At 41.9% G+C, this 22,221-nt stretch overlaps 1 protein-coding gene across 4 annotated transcripts in view; it reads right to left on the bottom strand.

Moving 5' to 3' along the window:
* OSBPL8 (oxysterol binding protein like 8) overlaps positions 1 to 22,221 on the bottom strand; it is a 760,079-nt gene that overhangs the window by 202,355 nt on the left and 535,503 nt on the right. Inside the window, exon 1 of one of the 4 annotated variants that reach the window (XM_053716767.1) lies at positions 6,152 to 6,352. The exons of the other annotated variants lie outside the window; for them this stretch is intronic. The gene's annotated coding sequence lies outside the window, so the exon portion shown is untranslated. Of the gene's footprint in view, positions 1 to 6,151; positions 6,353 to 22,221 lie in introns of those variants that run through there. 4 annotated transcript variants of the gene reach the window in all.

The following is a 22,221-nucleotide window of genomic DNA, read 5'->3' as shown; positions in this document are numbered from 1 at the left end:
GTTTAGCATTTCAGGGGTAAACCAATAGAATGGTCAGGAACAGGCAGAGGTCAGCAACAAAAGGTAATCCAGCAGTTTAGCAGTTCAGGGCTAAACCAGTAGACTGGTCAGACAAGCAGAGTTCAGTAACAATATGGTAATCCAGAAAGTCAAGGGTTAAGCAGCAAAGTGGTCAGACAAGCAGACTTCAGTAACAATATGGCAATCCAGCAATTCAAGGGTTAAGCAGCAGAGTGGTCAGTCAAGCAGAGTTAAGTAACAATAAGGCAATCAAAGTAACAGCAGTTCAGAATAATAGCAACCAGGAAGCACAAGACTAACCTATACTTGGGCACTGAAGGTAAGTAACGCAGGTACTTACATAGGTGCAGATTCGAGCCAAGAGGACTCACAGACCGGCATCAGAGAGAAATGACATGCGGCGATGACATCAGGGAAGGAGCATGTACATCACGGCAGTGACCCAGGAACGATCCTCTACAGAGTAACACTTCCAGTGCACCAGGTATTGAAGCTGTCTTCATTTATACCTGGAGTCCAGGATCTTAGTGATTTCATACTCTGGATCACCATGAACAAAGAGCAGAGGTGGTGGAGGTCTGAGTCGAGTATATCTATTCATGACCTAGGGCTTGAGGAGTGAGACATGGAAGACTGGGTGGACGTGCAGGGCCCTGGGCAAGTCCACTTTGAAAGCAATAAAATAAAGTCTTTTGAGGACTTTATAAGGAACAATATACCGAGGTCCTAATATGTGACAAAGTTGATGTAAACGGATATGTTGGGTAGAGACCCAGACACGATCACCTGCAACAAAGGCATGAATATTAGCTCAATGATGATCGGCAAACCTCTTGTATCTGGAGGTGGCTGTGTGTAACTGAGAGCGTATTCGATGCCAATGGGTAGTGAGGTCAGTGAAGCAACGTACTGCAGAAAGGGACCCCTGTGGATTGAGCTGAAAAAGGAAAAACACAAGGTTGATAACCAGCTGTGGCATGGAAAGGAGAGAATTGTAGAGAAGAATGCCAATGAGTGTACTTTGCCAGTTCATCTAGGGGTAACAACCCAGACCAATTAGTATGCTGTGAGATATAGGCTCTGAGATAAGCTTCAAGATCCTGATTGGTTCTCTCCATCTGCCCGTTAGTCTGGGCGTGATAACCAGAGGACAAAGAAACAGTGGTTCCAAGCAATTTGCAAAAGCTTCTCCAAAAGGTAAAAATAAATTGAGGTCCTCTGTCAGATGACATTCACTGGTATACCATGGAGCTGTACCAAGTGTAACAGAAAAAGAGTGGACAATTCTTGGTCTGTAGGTAACTTAAAGGTACAAAATGAGCAAGTTTGGAGAATCGATCCATCACAACCCAGATGACTGTATGATGGTCAGAAGGAGGAAGGTCTACAATAATATCCATGGCTTTGTGTGTCCATGGTTGTTTAGGTATGGACAATTGTTGAAGTAGGCCATGAGGTAGGGAACGGAAAGTCTTATTAACAGCACAAGTCTGACAAGTCTTGACATAGTCCTGAGAGTCCGACTTCATGGTAGGCCACCACATGTGTTGGGAAAGGAGTTTAAAGGTTCTTGTCAAACGAGGATGACCTGACAGTTTGCTGTCGTGAGCACAGGATAGCACAGGAGAGCGAAGGTTTGGAGGAACATAATGGATCTCAGAAGCCGCAGGGGCTCTAGATTTTCTTGACTGGGCACATTGCAGTCTTTGAAGAAGAGAGGTGTTGAGCTGAGCAACCACACAGGAAGGATGTATGATGTTTTTGATAGGAGCTTCATAAGAGTCGTTAGACTGAGGAAACTGATGGGAAAGCACATCAGCCTTTTTATTCTTGGTCCCAGGAAGGTAAGAGACTATGAAGTTAAAACGAGAAAAGAACAAGGCCCACCTGGCCTGTCGAGGACTGAGTCAATAAGCAGTCTCTAGGTATGTCAGGTTCTTCTGATCTGTGAGGATTTAAATGGGGTTGGCAGTACCCTCCAACCATTGTCGCCACTCAGTAAGGGCCATCTTAATGGCTAGGAGCTCACGATTCCCGACATTGTAGTTCCTTTCTGCAGGGGTAAAACGCTTAGAGAAAAAGGCTACAGGATGCGACTTGGAGGTAGAAGGGTCCCTCTGAGTCAGGACAACAACAGTTCCTATTTCAGAAGCATCAACCTCTAAAGTGAACTTCAGGTCAGGATGACGTAGCACAGGAGCAGTACAAAAGGCCTTCTTTAGATGAGAAAAAGCGTCCACAGCAGTGGAGACCAACTTTTGCAATCTCTGTTTCGTTTGGTCAGCTCAGTGAGTGGGGTAACGATTCTGGAGAAGATCTTTATGAACTTGCGATAATAGTTGGAAAACCCCAACAATCCAACAGGCAGAGTTCCGCAACAGAAAGGTAATCGAGCAGTTTAGCACTAAACCAGTATAACGGTCAGACAAGCAGAGTTCAGTAACAATAAGGCAATCCAGCAATTCAAGGGTTAAGCAGCAGTGTGGTCAGACAAGCAGAGTTCAGTAACAATATGGCAATCCAGCAATTCAAGGGTTAAGCAGCAGAGTGGTCAGACAAGCAGAGTTCAGTTACAGTAACAATATGACAATCCAGCAATTCAAGAGTTAAGCAGCAGAGTGGTCAGATAAGCAGAGTTTAGTAACAATAAGGCAATCAAAGTAACAGCAATTCAGAATAATAGCACCCAGGAAGCACAAGACTAACCTATACTTGAGCACTGAAGGTAAGAAACGCAGGTACTTACATAGGTGCAGATTTGCGCCAAGTGGACTCACAGACCGGAGTTCTAAAGAAAGTGGTATACCTCATAGGAATGTGTATACCACGTCACTTTAGGTCACGTGACTCAGCTGCTGGAGGGGTGTTGCGCACAATGCGCATGTGCAAGAGGCCCAACCTCCTCCAAACAGCTGATGTAAAGTAAACAACGGGTCGAGGAAATATATGACCCGTAATCATAATTTATAGAGGCGAATAGCCTTCACTGTGCACTGCGCGCACTGTGGTCGCTGACTCTATATGCGACTGTCATGCATATAGTTTTTAGCTGATTCTAGAGTGTATTTGAGTGGCTAAAACTATATGCATGACAGTGACAAATGTGACAGCATAGTGCTACTGTCATGATACCCACACCACACACCCTCCCTACCCCACCCCAATAAAATATTGGGGCATTCACCGGACTTCATAGAAAAATTTAGCCTTTATTTAAAAATTCCAAACACAGCTGTGCACCGAGTAGGGACGTGTGCGCATGCGCATTGCAAAGTACGGTCCATAGAATCCTGCAACCCGTTGTTCTCAAGTTAATCTCCTTAAACAGCTGTTTGCAGGAGGTTGGTCCTCTTGCGCATGCGCATTGAGCGCGACACCCCTCCAACAGCTGATAATACGACACCGGACGTGACGTAGTATACACATTACTATGGTATACCAGTTACTTTAGAACACCGACCTCAGAGGGAAATGACGTGCGGTGATGTCATCGTCGTGCACCCACAGGAACCGCCGTGTCCATGGCAACGGCCATAGCAACAAGATGGGGCGGCGAGAGGAGCCGAGGAGCGCCAAGTAGAGGCATGACACATATCAATGTATAATATTGAGCTGGCATTATTTGCACCGCATGCATTAAGAGTTGGCACACACATATGTTGCTGCTCACAGTCTGAAAAGCCAACTTCCTTTTTCATTGCTCTGATTTTACTGGAATGAAACTTGTTTATTGCTGTTATCTACAGAACACACCCCATAACATGCTGCTGGATATTTTAGAGCCCTATATGAATTCCACTAGAGCACCATTTTACAGATATTTTCTCTACCAGAAGAATGAATGCCTTATTGGTTTCACATTGAATAGGCAGTGACATATATGCATATGGTGTATTTTTACTCCGGCTCTCAAACACATCTTAAAAGGGAAATTTTTTTTGCTTCCTTGATAAATGGGCATTTTAATAAGTGTTAACATTTGCACAGATTTTATTTAAATCAAACTTACAGAGGTGTGTCCCTCCCAAACGCATGTGGGAGATGCCCTGAACAGCCACTAAATAAAAGCAGAGAGAAGAAATGGAACTGTGCTTTTTTCAACATGTTGCTTTTTCCCAAACATTACTTTTTTCAGTGGAATTTCCCTTTAAAAAGAACACGGCTAGATCAAACAAACTTGAATCAAAGCATTCAAATGTGGTTTAAGTCCTTTGAATTATTCAACTGTGTATAGAAAAAAAAGTATCTCTTTCAGAAATGGAATAAATATCTTGCATTCAAAAATGCTAATTAATGATGCATGCGTTCAGTTACATCAACAAACAGTAAATCAACCCTCTGCGGACGTCTGGAAAATGGTGCATGAGGGGAATTCTGTGCAACGCTGTAATTGTCATGAGAGCGAGTGCAGCCTGCAACTGACAGCTAAATGGTGTGCGAGACTTGTCATAAGCAGGAGAATCATCACATGAATACAGAAAGGTCTGCTCTGTGGGGGATTGCCAGAAAACAACAAGCTGGCAGCTGGGTTAAGTTTGTTGGCGTCTTAACTAGAACATATTTGAGAGTGAAACATATTATGGAAACAGAGAATATTTATATAAAAACAATGCAGAACTGTAACTTGCATATAATCTGTATTGGGTTAGTTTAGACTTCAACTTGTCAGTGCCAAAAAGGGCAGACTACATATTATGTACATTTTAAGAACAATTCCAAAATGACACTAACTTTGATTTAATAAAATAATAAGATATGCAATATCCATCTAACTAAAAAACACTTGTATAGAGGATTCTATAGAAATGCACAATGGGATCAGCATAAACATACTGACAGTAAATAAAGATAGTTATGTAATGATTTATATTCCTAGGTGTTGCAGCCCTCTCTGGAAAGGAAGGAGTTAAATACATTCTTGTTTTGTAAATTATAAAGGCATTAGAAATGACACCGTGGGTCTAAAGCAATATGTACAAGACCCTGGTCACAATTTGTCATATTGAAACCATAGTGCTAAAGTTATAATCCTAGCGAGTACCAGCTGCATTCATTTCATGAATGCAGAACTGACCACCCATGATTCATTTGCAGGAAGCAGAGAGCCCCTGTAGCACTTACTCTTGATTATGTCACTAATGAGAAAACATCTGAACTATGCAAATGAGCAAGTTTTCCTGAAACTGCCTATCCTCTGCGCACTAATGTTACCACATATTCATATGGCAGCAATAGCTTCAAGATGTGCCAGGAAAAGCAAGAAAAAAACAGAAATCGCCACAACGTCACACTAAATAGAAATGCTAAGGAATTCGATTATATCCCCTGTTGCTAAATCTTTTGTTATAGTCATGACTTATTTTGTTGGGCTGGAAAACACTGTCCTTGATACTCATGAGTAGGAACTGAGTGATTCTGTAAGTTTATCAAGACACTCATATGCCTTCTGTGAGCACACACAAACACCAAACAGTGCATGCGCGCACAGTATACACATACACAACAAAGTGCATGCACACACAGTATACACATACACAACAAAGTGCATGCACACCCAGTATACACACACAAACTATACGCACAGTGCGCACTAACACACTACAGTGCATGCACACACAGTATACACACACAATATACACACAGTATACACACACACCACACAGTGCATGCGCACACAGTATACACACACACTATACACACAGTATACACACACACACCAGACAGTGTTGGCGCACACAGTATAAACACACACACACCACACAGTGCATGCGCACACAGTATACACACACACTATACACACACACACACCACATAGTGCATGTGTACACAGTATACACACACACACACACCACACAATGCATGTGCACACGGTATACACACACTATACACACAGAATATACAGTGTGCGTACACACACAATGCATGTGCACATAGTATACACACACACACACACACACACACAGTGCTTGCACACATAATACACACAGTGCGTACACACACACCATACAGTACATGTGCACACACACACTGCACACATTTCCTTCCAAGTAAATATGTGCTCTGCCTATGAGACTACTAAATATCACTCACTCCGGCATGAATCAACAAGCTGCTCCAGACTGATACTTGCCTTCAGCTCCTTACGTCTTGATTCAAGAAACCAAAAGCACGTTCATGCTAATAAGTGAAAGCTCCAGTAGCTCACATTCCTGTGCAGAAATCCTTCAGCCTTTGCTAATCCTAGATGCTGGGCATATTTCCATAGAAAAGCATTGCATTGAGAATGGAATTCTGAGACTTGTGTGTTCACACAGCTGAGAGCTTACTCTTCTCTCCAGTCTCCTCAGCTCCTCCCACCTGAGATACGTGGACTTCCCTGCTCAGATTTCCTTCCCAAAGCTTTGGCACATCTCAATCTGCCTAGCAGGGCAACTAGGTCAGCTACTAGTGGCGTGAAATTCCACTTCATTCATTATAAATTAATTAGCTGATAGCGACTGCAGAGGAAAGTATATATATAAATAAATATAAAAGATGCCAATAAATCTCCTAGCACAAAACAAACACGCTGTACCTGTGACTTATTATAATGTATTCTGATAAGATTAAACATGCAGAAAAGATGCATTTTGCTTTACTAAGCAATATAATAACTAAGTGTTTAGAAAGGCACTTAACATTTTTAAATGTAACCCTTTCACTGCTGAGCTCCTTCCCATTTTAGTCTTTTGCATTCACAACATCGATTCCAATGTTTTTTCCCCAAGGTTACGCATGCAAATCATATATGTAAGTAGTTATTTCCTACATATTTCTAACACACACTTTTATGGTTCCCAAAAAATATCAGTTAGGATAACATACCTATGTTTTTCAATAATAAAATATTAATCAAAAATGAAAAGATAAAACTTAAAAAGAAAAAAATATATATTTTTGGCATTTTGCATCATCTTATAATTTATGTAGAAAATAAATAGGAATTAACATAATCAGCTATAAGCTTTAAGGACATGCAATCCTAAATGTTTCTCTCACAATTCAAAATCACTTTCTAATTTTCTTATATTATCAAATTTGCTTTATTCTTCATAATGCACTACTGGGAGCTAGCTGAGCACGTGTGAGCTAATGACAATGTTTAGCTGAGGCTATGTACATATTATTTGAAGCAAATGATACCAAGAGAACAAAGCGAATTTGATAAGTGAATTTAAAAGTATCTTAAAAACTCTCTCTGAATCACGCAAGTTTAATTTTGACCCTACAATCCCTTTAATCTAAAAGGGATATGCATACTCCTGCCCCTTAGCAATCATACTTGTCATACAAAGAGAAATAATAAATGCATATCAATAATATATTATAAAAGTACAACATCAAATTCAGAATATGACAGTGTCACTTATTTTTTATTTTATTTGAATAATATTTTATGAGAGAAACAATAATCTATGATACCTGAGACCAATAACCAAACCAACTAAACGCTTCAGGTTGCTGTCAGGTGATCATTATCACTATGACAACCACTTGACAACTATCATCTGAATGAGAATATATCTAATGGGGTCAGAGGGGCGATAAAGCTTTGCTCATTTTGTGTTTGTTTTTTTAATATAGTTGCCAGACCCCTCCCTCTAAAACAGGACCAATGTTGTGAGGTATTTATGGGAAGCTCTAAACATTTAAATTTGGGGGAGCAAAAAGCTGAACACAAAGCAAAATATCAGTGGCATAGAGGGTACTGGTGGGGTACACCATCATTTACTATGAAATTAAATGAAAACAATGATGTTATCCCCATCTGCATACTACTTATAATGAAAACATCACAAGTGTTTTGCCGTACTTGGGGGTCTGCGACTCTGCTTGTTTGCAGGGATTCTCCTATCCTTTTACACTAATAAACAGGGAGGTGTCTGGTAGGAGTGATGTCCTAATGAGGAAGTGTCAAGAGGTAGAGGCACTCTATCACTGTTAGTGGTGGGCTAATCACCTGAAAGAGGAGAGTTTGCCTTTTCAAATGAGGGGTTTAAAGGGACATTGAACCTCTGAGGACTACCGTAAAATGGTCATTACTCATCATGTTATTATTTAAGAGGTTAAAAGAAGAGAACAACTTGAAGACAACTGCAGGCACAGGAGGAAAAACAATAGCATGTGAGTATTAACTGTTCTACGGTAGTTGTACTCCGCAGTTTAACGTCCCATTAAAAATCCCTCTAGGATGCAATATGCTTTGATTAGCTGTAAAAATAAAGTTTTTGTCTGAGGGAAAGTTCAGCTCTAATGGAGTTTACTCTCTTTATTACCTAATGATACAATTCACCCTCTCATTTGAAAGAGGATAAGTCTCTCTTTTAAATGAAAGCTTCATCTGTTCCCTGGGATGCAGGAGATCAATGTTAGAGAGATAGCTGGTGATTGGTGGCTACAAACATATGCCTCTTATCATTGGTTCACCAGATGTGTTAAGCTAGGTCCCAGAAGTGAACTGATGCTCTGGAGCTGACTTTAACCTTGTGTTTAACCCATGAAAAGGGATAAACAGAGTTTTATACAGGCAACAACAAAATGTTATAACACATCAGTGCATTTTCTTTTTACAAATTTATGGCCCTTTAAGTGGGTATTTGCACAGTATTGCGAGAATGTTATATCCAGAAGTACAGGCTGGCCATGTTGAAAGCACATGATGCAGAGGAGAAAATATAATACTCTAGTTAGGTGTTTTACATATTCCTAACAAAGTAATGTGTAATGCAAATCTATGAAAGCAACCTGCTTAAAAATTCTTTCCACAAATACAGATCAAAGTGCTGACTATGACAAGTTTATTGGTTTATTCGACTTCATACTTAAAGGGACACTGAACCCAATTTTTTTCTTTCATGATTCAGATAGAGCATGACATTTTAAGCAAATTTCTAATTTACTCCTATTATCAATTTTTCTTCATTCTCTTGGTATCTTTATTTGAAATGCAAGAATGTAAGTTTAGATGCCGGCCCATTTTTGGTGAACAACCTGGGTTGTCTTTGCTGATTGGTGGATAAATTCATCCACCAATAAAAAAGTGCTGTCCACAGTACTGAACCAAAAAAAAAAAGCTTAGATGTCATCTTTTTTAAATAAAGATAGCAAGAGAACGAAGAAAAAATGATAATAGGAGTAAATTAGAAAGTTGTTTAAAATAGCATGCTTTATCTGAATCACAAAAGAAAAAAATTGGGTTCAGTGTCCCTTTAAATAATTCTGGGATTCTTAGTCATGTGTTTCACTAGAGAAAAGGAGTAAAAAAGCAGAAATAATAAGGAAATACGACCACTCTAAGACTGTTTTCTGACACGTAGGAAGGAGGGCTGTTACAGCCATAGCAAGATGACTAAGTTGATGACTACATGACCCACATCAGACATTTACCGATATATAATTCTAAATAGAAAGCAAAACAAATGAACGCCACAGCACTCTAATTCTGTAACACTGCTTATACCAGATCTGTAATTAGGATAATGCCATCACAGAAACAGTAACAACAAAATGAAGACAGATCATTGCCTTTAATTAAAGGGACAGTATACAACAATTTTCATATAACTGCATTTAATAGGCACAGCTTTAAAGAAGAATATGCACAGATACTGATCTTAAAATCCAGTAAAACCTTTTAGCACTGTTAGGCTTGGACACCAACTGAAAGGGGCTGAGAAATCAAGAAGAACAGACCCTTCTCCTGCATATGAAAAAACATAAATTATGCTTACCTGATAATTTCCTTTTCTTCCGTGGGAAAGAGTCCACAGCCGCATTCATTACTTATGGGAAATAAGAACCTGGCCACCAGGAGAAGGCAAAGACCCACCAGCCAAAGGCATATATACTCCTCCCCCTTCCCCCATCCCCCAGTCATTCAGCCGAGGAACAAGAAACAGTGGAAGAAGCATCAAGGTGAAAGGTGCCAGAAGATAAAACACAACAATGCCTCAAAAAAACGGGCGGGAGGTTGTGGACTCTTTCCCACGGAAGAAAAGGAAATTATCAGGTAAGCATAATTTATGTTTTTCTTTCTTATGGGAAAGAGTCCACAGCTGCATTCATTACTTATGGGAAATTTATACCCAAGCCAAAGAGGACACAGAATGCCAAAACGGGAGGGTAAGAGGCGGACCAATAAAGGCACCAACCTAAAAACAGATTCCCAAGAAAACAAAATCCCAGTTCGTCTGAAACAGGGATCAACAAACATTTTGAAAAACAAAAAGCGGTCCCAGAAACACAAATCTACCTACAGCCCAAAGAACCTAGATAGAACCACGAGTGGGCCCAACCGAGAGCACCCACCTCAAGGACAGCATCTTTCAGGGGCAACAACTCCGCCGCAGCCCTTCAACCAAGCGAGGGACCCCGACTAAAAATTCCCAGAGGGAAGATACAAGACAGAAGAAAAGGAACAACGTCCAAGGTGACAAGGAGACAACCCAGAGCCATTCAGTAGGCTACACCCAAACAGACTATATGAAAAGTCAGGAAAGGAACAGAAGAGAAACAAACAAATCTCAATGACCAGCAAACGCAAAAACAGCGAGATAGCATGGACAAAGAATGACTGGGGGATGGGGGAAGTGGGAGGAGTATTTATGCCTTTGGCTGGTGGGTCTTTGCCTCCTCCTGGTGGGCAGGTTCTGATTTCCCATAAGTAATGAATGCGGCTATGGACTTTTTTCCATTAGGAAGAAAACATAAATTATGCTTACCTGATAATTTTATTTCCATCATGGGGAGGAGAGTCCACAGCTTCATTCACTACTTTTGGGAAACAAGAACCTGGCCACCAGGAGGAGGCAAAGAAACCCCAGCCAAAGGCTTAAATACCTCCCCCACTCCCCTCATCCCCCAGTGATTCTGCCAAGGGAACAAGTAACAGTAGGAGAAATATCAGGGTATAAATGGTGCCAGAATAGAAATTAAATATAGGTCAGCCCACCGGAGTTACGGGCGGGAGCCGTGGACTCTCCTCTCTGCGATGGAAATAAAATTATCAGGTAAGCATAATTTATGTTTTCCATCTAAAGGGGAGGAAAGTCCACGGCTTCATTCATTACTTTTGGGAAACATATACCCAAGCTTTAAAGGACACTGAATGGACCCAGGAGGGTAAAAAGGCGGACCCTAATCTGAGGGCACCACAGCCTGTAAAACCTCTGTCCTAAAAACAGCTTCCGCAGAAGCAAAAACGTCAAATTTGTAAAACTTTGTAAAAGTGTGTAAGGAGGACCAGGTAGCCGCCTTACAAATCTGCTCCATAGAGGCCTCAATCTTAAAGACCCAAGACGAAGCAACAGCTCTATTTGAATGAGCCGTGATCCTCTGAGGAGGCTTATGACCCGCTGTCTCATAGGCCAAGCGTATCAAGCTCATCAACTAAAAAGGAAAAAGAAGTAGAAGAGGCCCTCTGCCCCTTACGCTTCCTGGAATACACCACAAAAAGAGATGTAGACTGTTGGAAATCCTTCGTAGCCTGCAGATGGAACTTTAGGGCCTGAACCACATCCAGATTATAAAGTAACCTCTCCTTAGAAGAAGGGTTAGGACACAAAGAAGGAACAATTATTTCCCGATTGATGTTACAGTTAGACACCACCTTGGGAAGAAACCCCAAACAGGTGCGAAGAACAGCCTTATCCGCATGAAAGACCAGATAAGGAGGCTCACATTGCAAGGCAGCCAGCTCAGATACTCTGTGTGCCGATGCAATGGCCAACAGAAAGAGAACCTTCCAGGACAGAATCTTAATGTCAATAGAATGCATAGGCTCAAATGGAACCCTCTGCAATACCTTAAAGGGACAGTAAAGTCAAAACTAAACTTTCATGATTCAGATAGGGCAAGCAATTTTAAACAACTTTCCAATTTACTTTTATCATCAAATTTGCTTTGTTCCCTTGGTGGTATTTTTGAAAATCTAAACCTAGCTAGGCTCAAACTGATTTCTAAACCGTTGAAATCCGCCTCTTAGCTCAGAGCATTTGGAAAGTTTTTCCACAGTTAACAGTGTTAGTTCATGTGTATCATATAGATAACATTGTGCTCACTCCCGTGAAGATATTTAGAAGTCTTCATTGATTGACTACACTGCATGTCTGTCAAAAGCACTCTGATAAGGAGGCTGTCTGCAGAAGCTTAGATACAAGGTAATCACAGAGGTAAAAAGTATATTAATATAACTGTGTTGGTTATGCAAAAACGGGGAATGGGTAATAAAGGGATTATCTATCTTTTTAAATAAGAAACATTTTGGTGTAGACTGTCCCTTTAAGAACCAAATTTAAGCTCCATGGGGGAGCAGACTGCCTAAAGACAGGTCTGATTCTAGACAGAGCCTGAACAAAAGATTGAATGTCAGGAAGCTCAGCGAGTCACCTGTACAACAAGACTGATAAAGCCAAAATCTGTCCCTTTAAAAAACTAGCGGCAACCTTCTTGGAGAAAAGACAGAATCCTGGATACCTTCACCTTGTGCCAAGGATATCTGTATTTCTCACACCAGGACAAGTAAGTCCTCCACACCTTATGGTAGATGCGACGAGTAACTGGCTTTCTTGTCTGAACTAGTGTTAATCACACTTTCAGAAAAACCTCTCTTGGCTAAGACCAAGAGTTCAATCTCCACGCAGTCAGCCTCAGAGAAACGAGATTTTGATGTTGAAAAGGACCCTGTTCCAGCAGATCCCTGTGACAGGGTAACCTCTATGGCGGAGAGGCTGACATCCCCACCAGATCCGCAAACCACAAACTCCCCGGCCACGAAGGAGCAATCAGGATGGCTGAAGCTCGCTCCTGCTTGATGCGTGCCACTACACGAGGTAGAAGTGATAACAGTGGAAAAATGTAAGCTAGGCTGAATCCCCAAGGCACCACTAGGGCATCTATCAGCTCTGTCTGGGGATCCCTCGACCCGTATCGGGGTAGCTTGCAATTGAGTCTGGACGCCATGAGATCTATCTCCGGCATTCCCCATCTGAGACAAATCTCCACAAACACTTCGGGGTGAAGAGACCATTCCCCGGATGGAAGGATTGCCTGCTGAGAAAGTCCGCTCCCCAGTTGTCCACACCTGGAATGTGGATCGCTGAGAGCAGGCAGCTGTGGGACTCCGCCCACTCCAAAATCCGAGACACCTCCCTCATTGCTAAGGAGCTCCTCATTTCCCCCTGGTGGTTGATGTAAGCCACCGAGGTAATGTTGTCGGTCTGGAATCTGATGAAGCTGAACGACCCCAGAGGAGGCCATGCCCTCAGAGCATAGAAAAGTTCCATAATATTGATCGGAAAGGATAGACTCCTCCCGGGTCCATTTTCCTTGTGCCAATCTGGCACCCCAAACAGCTCCCCATCCTGCCAGACTCGCGTCCGTGGTCACAATCTACCAGGGAACTCTTTCCTGAGTTGATGTTCCAACTGTGAGATTGGAGCAATAAAAGAAGCGCCCTCGAATGATCCTCTGCAAGGCTAAAGGAGAAAACGCGCCAAAATCGGCCACGCAAATAAATACTCCTGGAAGTCAACCTGAAGTTCCACCATTGCCAGAGCCACATCTCGCACATAACGCAGCAATAACACAATAAACAAAATTATGTATAACCACCCCCCCTGTTCAATAATCCCCTCACTAGGAATATTAACCCTTGATTCCATAAGATAAAAGGCGCCACACTGTGACCCTGTCTTCTGTGTTATCATTCTGTATAAAAAATGAAACAATCTCACCAGAATCAACGCCGTGGAACAGGAACATGGCTCTTCAAGTGTGACAGGTAGAAGCATCGCTCCTGACATGGACTTGAGTGCAGAAAGCAGGCATCGAAACTCGTCAACGCTGATTGCTTGTGGAGCTGTTAATATGAGTTGGGATGGTTTCACAGAAAGACTCTCCCTGCATCTTCGGACTCTAACTTTCCTCCAGGCTCTCACCGAGAGGCTGACAGGACTACTTAAAACTCCAGTTCCATTCCGAAGAGTACTAGCCTCCATAAGAGACTACTCCGAATTTTCTGCACTTCTCTGCCATCCTCCTGTGATGAAAGGCAAATAATGACTGGGGGATGAGGGGAGTGGGGGAGGTATTTAAGCCTTTGGCTGGGGTGTCTTTGCCTCCTCCTGGTGGCCAGGTTCTTATTTCCCAAAAGTAATGAATGAAGCTGTGGACTCTCCTCCCCTTTAGATGGAAATACCTATTAAAAACAGGAGCAATCAAGAAATCTGTAGATTTGAGTCTAACATTTGATACATTAAGATTAAGGCTTGGTTAGGAGTCTGAAAATCAGCACAAAGGTATTAAAAAAATAAGCAAAACTATACATTGTTACAAAAACATTCCCAGATGGGCTATATAAATGGATAATCTACAAAACATTTATGCAAAGACAAATCTAGTGTACGACTTCCCTTTAAAGAATTGTAGCAACCTAACAAACTTTGCAGAGTTACAGAAGAAATATCAAGTCCAAATGTAAACTACTGCAGTTCATGCAATATACAAATAGAAGCCAATAAGCAATGACGCCCTTAGGGTCCAGCTTTATATTTTGTTAGCTACATAACCAAAACAAATATGACAACATTCTTTACGCAAAATAAATATTTTTAAAGGGATAATAAAGCCAAAATGAAACCCTAAAGTATTGAAATTGTAATCAACTTTCCAATTCACTTCTATTATCAATTTTGGTGATCTCAGGAGTGTGAACATATCTTTCTTCTGTTATGTGTGATCAGTCCACGGGTCATCATTACTTCTGGGATATTATCTGCTCCCCTACAGGAAGTGCAAGAGGATTCACCCAGCAGAGTTGCTATATAGCTCCTCCCCTCTACGTCACCTCCAGTCATTCTCTTGCACCCAAAGACTAGATAGGAGGTGTGAGAGGACTATGGTGATTATACTTAGTTTTTATAACTTCAATCAAAAGTTTGTTATTTTACAATAACACCGGAGCGTGTTATTACTTCTCTGGCAGAGTTTGAAGAAGAATCTACCAGAGTTTTTCTTATGATTTTAACCGGAGTAGTTAAGATCATATTGCTGTTTCTCGGCCATCTGAGGGAGGTAAAAGCTTCAGATCAGGGGACAGCGGGCAGTTGAATCTGCATTGAGGTATGTAGCAGTTTTTGTTTTCTGAATGGAATTGATGAAGAAAATCCTGCCATACCGTTATAATGACATGTATGTATACTCTACACTTCAGTATTCTGGGGATGGTATTTCACCGGAATTACTCTGTAAAAGTACATTAAACCTTTTAATAGGTATTTAATTCATGTTAAACGTTTTTGCTGGAATGTAGAATCGTTTGCATTTCTGAGGTACTGAGTGAATAAATATTTGGGCATTATTTTTTCCACTTGGCAGTTTGCTTGTTTTGATTATGACAGTTTCGTTTCTCTCTCACTGCTGTGTGTGAGGGGGAGGGGCCGTTTTTGGCGCTCTTTGCTACGCATCAAAAATTTCCAGTCAGTTACTCTTGTATTTTCTGCATGATCCGGTTCATCTCTAACAGAACTCAGGGGTCTTCAAACTTCTTTGAAGGGAGGTAGATTCTCTCAGCAGAGCTGTGAGACTTATGTAGTGACTGTGTTTTAAAAATTTAATTAGTGTTACTTTACTAATGGGAACAAACCTTTGCTAACAAGTTGTGTTGTTTTTAAAAGAGTGATGCTATAACTGTTTTTCAGTTCATTATTTCAACTGTCATTTAATCGTTTAGTGCTTCTTTGAGGCACAGTACGTTTTTGTTAAATAAGATTGTAACCAAGTTGCATGTTTATTGCTAGTGTGTTAAACATGTCTGATTCAGAGGAAGATACCTGTGTCATTTGTTCCAATGCCAAGGTGGAGCCCAATAGAAATTTATGTACTAACTGTATTGATGCTACTTTAAATAAAAGCCAATCTGTACAAATTGAACAAATTTCACCAAACAGCGAGGGGAGAGTTATGCCGTCTAACTCGCCTCACGTGTCAGTACCTGCGTCTCCCGCCCGGGAGGTGCGTGATATTATGGCGCCTAGTACATCTGGGCAGCCATTACAGATAACATTACAAGATATGGCTACTGTTATGACTGAAGTTTTGGCTAAGTTACCAGAACTAAGAGGCAAGCGTGATCACTCTGGGGTGAGAACAGAGTGCGCTGATAATTCTAGGGCCATGTCTGATACTGCGTCACAGCTTGCAGAGCATGAGGACGGAGAGCTTCATTCTGTAGGTGACGGTTCTGATCCAAGCAGATTGGATTCAGATATTTCAAATTTTAAATTTAAATTGGAAAACCTCCGTGTATTACTAGGGGAGGTCTTAGCGGCTCTTAACGATTGTAACACTGTTGCAATACCAGAGAAAATGTGTAGGTTGGATAAATACTTTGCGGTACCGGCGAGTACTGACGTTTTTCCTATACCTAAGAGATTAACTGAAATTGTTACTAAGGAGTGGGATAGACCCGGTGTGCCGTTCTCACCCCCTCCAATATTTAGAAAGATGTTTCCAATAGACGCCACCACACGGGACTTATGGCAGACGGTCCCTAAGGTGGAGGGAGCAGTTTCTACTTTAGCTAAGCGCACCACTATCCCGGTGGAGGATAGCTGTGCTTTTTCAGATCCTATGGATAAAAAATTAGAGGGTTACCTTAAGAAAATGTTTGTTCAACAAGGTTTTATATTGCAACCCCTTACATGCATCGCGCCGATTACGGCTGCGGCAGCATTTTGGATTGAGTCTCTGGAAGAGAACCTTAGTTCCGCTACGCTGGACGACATTACGGACAGGCTTAGAGTCCTTAAACTAGCTAATTCATTCATTTCGGAGGCCGTAGTACATTTAACCAAACTTACGGCTAAGAATTCAGGATTCGCCATTCAGGCACGTAGGGCGCTGTGGCTAAAATCCTGGTCGGCTGATGTAACTTCTAAGTCCAAATTACTTAATATACCTTTCAAGGGGCAAACTTTATTTGGGCCCGGTTTGAAAGAAATTATCGCTGACATTACAGGAGGTAAGGGCCACGCTCTACCTCAAGACAAAGCCAAAGCTAAGGCTAGACAGTCTAATTTTCGTCCCTTTCGGAATTTCAAAGCAGGTGCAGCATCAACTTCCACTGCACCAAAACAGGAAGGAGCTGTTGCTTGTTACAGACAAGGCTGGAAACCTAACCAGTCCTGGAATAAGGGCAAGCAGGCCAGAAAACCTGCTGCTGCCCCTAAGACAGCATGAACCGAGGGCCCCCGATCCGGGACCGGATCTAGTGGGGGGCAGACTCTCTCTCTTCGCCCAGGCTTGGGCAAGAGATGTCCAGGATCCCTGGGCGCTAGAGATCATATCTCAGGGATACCTTCTAGACTTCAAATTATCTCCCCCAAGAGGGAGATTTCATCTGTCAAGGTTGTCAACAAACCAAATAAAGAAAGACGCGTTTCTACGCTGTGTACAAGATCTATTATTAATGGGAGTGATCCATCCGGTTCCGCGGTCGGAACAAGGACAAGGGTTTTACTCAAACCTGTTTGTGGTTCCCAAAAAAGAGGGAACTTTCAGGCCAATCTTGGATTTAAAGATCCTAAACAAATTCCTAAGAGTTCCATCGTTCAAAATGGAAACTATTCGGACAATCTTACCCATGATCCAAAAGGGTCAGTACATGACCACAGTGGATTTAAAGGATGCTTACCTTCACATACCGATTCACAAAGATCATTACCGGTATCTAAGGTTTGCCTTCTTAGACAGGCATTACCAGTTTGTAGCCCTTCCATTCGGATTGGCTACGGCTCCAAGAATCTTCACAAAGGTTCTGGGTGCCCTTCTAGCGGTTCTGAGACCGCGAGGAATTTCGGTAGCTCCGTACCTAGACGACATTCTGATACAAGCTTCAAGCTTTCCAACTGCCAAGTCTCATACAGAGTTAGTTCTGGCATTTCTAAGGTCGCATGGATGGAAAGTGAACGAAAAGAAGAGTTCTCTCTTGCCTCTCACAAGAGTTCCATTCTTGGGGACTCTTATAGATTCTGTAGAAATGAAGATTTATCTGACAGAAGACAGATTAACAAAGCTTCTAAGTACATGCCGTGTCCTTCATTCTATTCAACTCCCGTCAGTAGCTCAATGCATGGAGGTGATCGGCTTAATGGTAGCAGCAATGGACATAGTACCCTTTGCACGCCTACATCTCAGACCGCTGCAATTGTGCATGCTGAGTCAGTGGAATGGGGATTACTCAGATTTGTCCCCCACTCTGAATCTGGATCAAGAGACCAGAAACTCTCTTCTATGGTGGCTTTCTCGACCACATCTGTCCAGGGGGATGCCGTTCAGCAGGCCGGACTGGACAATTGTAACAACAGACGCCAGCCTTCTAGGTTGGGGCGCTGTCTGGAATTCTCTGAAGGCTCAGGGACAATGGAGTCAGGAGGAAAGTCTCCTGCCAATAAACATTCTGGAATTGAGAGCAGTTCTCAATGCCCTTCTAGCTTGGCCCCAGTTAACGACTCGGGGGTTCATCAGGTTTCAGTCGGACAACATCACGACTGTAGCTTACATCAACCATCAAGGAGGGACAAGAAGCTCCCTAGCAATGATAGAAGTATCAAAGATAATTTGCTGGGCAGAGTCTCACTCTTGCCACCTGTCAGCAATCCACATCCCGGGAGTGGAGAACTGGGAGGCGGATTTCTTGAGTCGCCAGACTCTTCATCCGGGGGAGTGGGAACTTCATCCGGAGGTCTTTGCCCAAATACTTCGACGTTGGGGCAAACCAGAGATAGATCTCATGGCGTCTCGCCAGAACGCCAAACTTCCTCGCTACGGATCCAGATCCAGGGATCCGGGAGCGGTTCTGATAGATGCTTTGACAGCACCTTGGAACTTCAGGATGGCTTATGTGTTTCCACCCTTCCCGCTGCTTCCTCGATTGATTGCCAAAATCAAACAGGAGAGAGCATCAGTGATTCTAATAGCGCCTGCATGGCCGCGCAGGACTTGGTATGCAGATCTAGTGGACATGTCATCCTGTCCGCCTTGGTCTCTACCTCTAAGACAGGACCTTCTGATTCAGGGTCCATTCAAACATCAAAGTCTAACTTCTCTGAAGCTGACTGCTTGGAAATTGAACGCTTGATTTTATCAAAACGTGGTTTTTCTGAGTCGGTTATTGATACCCTGATACAGGCTAGGAAGCCTGTTACCAGAAAGATTTACCATAAAATATGGCGTAAATACCTATACTGGTGTGAATCCAAAGATTACTCCTGGAGTAAGGTTAGGATTCCTAGGATATTGTCTTTTCTACAAGAAGGTTTAGAAAAGGGTTTATCGGCTAGCTCATTAAAGGGACAGATCTCAGCTCTGTCCATCTTGTTACACAGGCGTCTGTCAGAAAATTCAGACATCCAGGCCTTTTGTCAGGCTTTAGCTAGGATCAAGCCTGTGTTTAAAACTGTTGCTCCGCCATGGAGTTTAAACTTAGTTCTTAACGTTTTACAGGGTGTTCCGTTTGAACCCCTTCATTCCATTGATATAAAATTGTTATCTTGGAAAGTTCTATTTTTAATGGCTATTTCCTCGGCTCGAAGAGTCTCTGAGTTATCAGCCCTACATTGTGATTCTCCTTATCTGATCTTTCACTCAGACAAGGTAGTTCTGCGTACTAAACCTGGGTTCTTACCTAAGGTTGTCTCTAACAGGAATATCAATCAAGAGATTGTTGTTCCATCCTTGTGTCCAAATCCTTCTTCAAAGAAGGAACGTCTTCTACACAATCTGGATGTAGTTCGTGCCCTCAAGTTCTACTTGCAGGCAACTAAAGATTTTCGCCAAACTTCTTCCCTGTTTGTCGTTTATTCTGGACAGAGGAGAGGTCAAAAAGCTTCTGCTACCTCTCTCTCTTTTTGGCTTCGTAGCATAATACGTTTAGCCTATGAGACTGCTGGACAGCAGCCTCCTGAAAGAATTACAGCTCATTCCACTAGAGCTGTGGCTTCCACTTGGGCCTTTAAGAATGAGGCCTCTGTTGAACAGATTTGCAAGGCTGCAACTTGGTCTTCGCTTCATACTTTTTCCAAATTTTACAAATTTGACACTTTTGCTTCTTCGGAGGCTATTTTTGGGAGAAAGGTTCTTCAGGCAGTGGTTCCTTCTGTATAATGAGTCTGCCTATCCCTCCCGTCATCCGTGTACTTTTGCTTTGGTATTGGTATCCCAGAAGTAATGATGACCCGTGGACTGATCACACATAACAGAAGAAAACATAATTTATGCTTACCTGATAAATTCCTTTCTTCTGTTGTGTGATCAGTCCACGGCCCGCCCTGTTTTTTAAGGCAGGTACATATTTTTTTAAATTATAATTCAGTCACCACTACACCCTTGGCTTCTCCTTTCTCGTTGGTCTTTGGTCGAATGACTGGAGGTGACGTAGAGGGGAGGAGCTATATAGCAACTCTGCTGGGTGAATCCTCTTGCACTTCCTGTAGGGGAGCAGATAATATCCCAGAAGTAATGATGACCCGTGGACTGATCACACAACAGAAGAAAGGAATTTATCAGGTAAGCATAAATTATGTTTTTGCCATCTGGCAGCACTGAATGCAAGAAGGTTGCAACAACATAGCTATAAGGTTATACACTGTTGCAAATACTGCTGCTAAAGGTAAATGCACATTCCAAAGTTCTAAAGCCTACTTAGATTTACACTTCAATAAAGGATACAAAGAGAACACAGCAAACTCAATAATATAATGAGATAATATCCTGAGGTAAATAGTATATAGATTTCTTGCTTTTGGTTAAAAAGCGAAGTCATTTGAGTCACTGAATTTGACATGCATTCTTTCAGTAAAGTCTTGTGAATATCTAAAGTCAAACTCTTGGGACACATTTGTATTACCTACATACAACCAGATACAAGGAAAAATTCTCAATTCTCAGAAGAGTGATCTTTAAGGGCAAAGCTGTTAACACAGAGTGACAGAAGACAGTGTCTTGTGTCGGGACACAGCCCTCAGGTAATTTAAAGTTAACACTGCATTATATCCAAACTGGAGTGTCTTAATATATTACTTCATATGGCAGACTTGTCATGTTTAATATTAAAATAATCTCCATAGTTCTACATTGTGAATGATCAACAATGTATTGCTACCTAACATACCTGAGTAGAAATAACACATATCATATAATTTCAGCTAGGCTTGAGAGCTGGTGTATGGCCTGCCCAGTAGCGGACCTACTCAACAGAGGGCCCTGGTGCATGATTTTTCTGTGGCCCCCCAAAGGCAACTCAGTAGAAAGCTCTGTATAATGATTTTGAGGATAGATACATAGATAGACAGATGGACCTACAACCTGCACTAATAAAAGGCTCCCCTGCATTAGGATTGTAAAAATGATGCACACAACTATGTATAGACTGGCTGTAATGGGCCCTCTCAAGCTCTTGGGCTCTGGTGCGACTGCACCTGTTGCACCAATGGTAGTTCCATCCCTGGGCCTGCCATATAAGAGGTGGCTACACTCCTTGACCCTCTCCAGAAAACTCTGGACCAGAAACCTGTATTTAATATTGAATCTGGTTAAACCATACTGTCTTTTTACATGGGAGGCTGCTACAGTGTAATTGACCATCTTCCAAGTCAATCTCCCTTGAAACAGAAATCTATGCCGGTATAGTATTAGGTTTTATTAAAGGGAGAGTAAAAATATAATTAGACAGAGCTTACAGTTTTAAACAACTTTCCAATTTACTTCTATTATTTAACTTGCTTCGGAGCAGCAAAGAACCTAGGTTCTAGCTGATGATTGGTGGCTGCATATATATACCGATTGTCATTAGCTCACCCATGTGATCAGTTAGAAACCAGTAATGCATTGCTGCTCCTTCAACAAATGAGACCAAGAGAATGAAGCAAATTTGATAATAGAAGTAAACTGGAAAGTTGTTTAAAATTTTATGTTCTACCTAAATCATGAAAGAAATTGTGTGGGTTTCATGTCCCTTTAAGTGTTGCCTTTGTATAATATCTGAGCCACGTTATTGTGTTTTTAGATTGATTTTTGCCAAAATAGTTTTTTGGGGCTTTCATCTATTAGTCTATTATAATCCTAAGTGGTGGTGGCAGCAGAGATAGTTTAGTGAGGGTAACA

Source organism: Bombina bombina, chromosome 6, assembly GCF_027579735.1.
Source record: "Bombina bombina isolate aBomBom1 chromosome 6, aBomBom1.pri, whole genome shotgun sequence".
Taxonomy (NCBI): domain Eukaryota; kingdom Metazoa; phylum Chordata; class Amphibia; order Anura; family Bombinatoridae; genus Bombina; species Bombina bombina.
Note: the sequence above shows the minus strand (reverse complement) of the source record. Positions and strands in the feature narration are given on the sequence as shown.